This window comes from Dendrobium catenatum, unplaced genomic scaffold (genome assembly GCF_001605985.2).
Source record: "Dendrobium catenatum unplaced genomic scaffold, ASM160598v2 original_scaffold_107341, whole genome shotgun sequence".
In the NCBI taxonomy this organism is placed as follows: domain Eukaryota; kingdom Viridiplantae; phylum Streptophyta; class Magnoliopsida; order Asparagales; family Orchidaceae; genus Dendrobium; species Dendrobium catenatum.
The window spans coordinates 1-1,561 of record NW_021425776.1 but is presented as its reverse complement, the minus strand read 5'-3'; the positions used below and the strand labels follow the sequence as shown (position 1 = coordinate 1,561).

At 28.1% G+C, this 1,561-nt stretch overlaps 1 long non-coding RNA gene across 1 annotated transcript; it reads left to right on the top strand.

Annotated features, from left to right (window-relative positions):
• The first annotated feature begins 729 nt into the window (after positions 1–729).
• Positions 730–1,391, top strand: LOC114578654. Its single transcript, XR_003699643.1, has 2 exons — positions 730–1,065; positions 1,149–1,391. It is a non-coding gene; the product is annotated as an uncharacterized LOC114578654 (long non-coding RNA).
• The last annotated feature ends 170 nt before the right edge of the window (positions 1,392–1,561 follow it).

Below are 1,561 nucleotides of genomic sequence, written 5' to 3'. Positions count from 1 at the left end.
GTTTGAATATAATTTAAATATTTAAATAAAAAAAGGAAAGAATTAAAGATATTTTCTTTAATAAAAAATGAGAGTTAATTAGAGAGATATTTTTAGATATATATAAGTCATGGTAATCTTACAAAGTTATATGTGCTCAATAATCTGAGTCGGAATAAGAATTAAAAAGGGGCAAAAGCCCGTCATCTAAATTCAAGAGAGTAATCAGATTTCTATATTATAGTAATCACATTGATTCTTCTAAATCTGATGCATCCTTTATTATTGATAATTACTCATAAAGTGTTATTACATATTATTCATGCTTCATCTCTATTATAAATAATTATGCATATTAAATTGAATGACATGAATTTTCTATCATATTACAATCACGTAGCACAAGTTATATAATGCTTATGATATAACAATATGAACTGATTCAAAAAAATACAAATAAAATGAGTTATATAGAATGCTTGTGTGCATATTGACTGATAGAGTGCACCCTATAATATCTAAAATTTCATGTAATATAAATTCAAAACATTATTTCTTTTCAAATTTAAATAAGTAATTAAAATGTTAAATTATAATACACTCTTAAATAAATTCATAATTACTTAACAATTAATCTTTGTTAAATAAATTTTTATATTAGTATTCAGTAAAATATTAAATATCTTTACGTAAGTTCAATATTAAATCCTGAAGAGGTGTTTCTTTTGGACGAGAATGAGAGCAGTTATTATGGGCCTCTTATCCATTCCTTTTTCCAATCAGTTTTCACGCAAGCAAACAGAGGGGAAGACTGGGAGGGATTACGGATATATAGTGGCGTGAGCATTAGAGACGAATAGAAGTAAAGAGCAGATCTGAAGAAATATCTGGAGAAGAACTGTATCAGAGTGTGCGTTCGAATATAGGAAACTGAGCATTCGGCTTAAGCAAAGGCAACAAACAATTTTAAGAGATTGTTGCTTGGAACAAATATGTTTTGGAGTGGGCTTTGCGATCAGAATTGCAGTAAAGAATTTTGGTTAAAGAAGAGGAAAAAGAGAAATAGAAGGAAAGAAACAAATCAAGGTAACCAATGTAGTTTCTTCAGTTATTTTATTAAACTCGGAATAGTAGAAAAAGTTCCTAAGGAAGATTTCATCCAAATGTAGGGAAGCGTTCGGTTCTATGTGCTGAAGGAAATGGGAAGCTTGACTCGTGGATCATGTGAGCAAAACACAAATTAATTGAGAGAAAATTCTGTGAGAGTAAGGAATAGTAAAGGAAGGACAAGAAAGAAAATGTAAGGAATAAGGAAGAAAGAAAGAGGTAAGTAATTTATTTGTATGATAATATGTATGATCATCTTATAGTTTCCAAATAATAGTGAAAATCTTTAAAGATGTTATATCTAATTGTGTCACAAGTACCATTTATTATATGCAGGATGAGGATTACGAGGTAAACGGTTATTTTAGTAAAAATTTATTATATACAATTTATTTAAATTATAAATTGTAGAAATCATAGAATTGGAGAGATGATTGTAGGTAACTTACAAACGTAGAAGAATAAGAGGTATTAT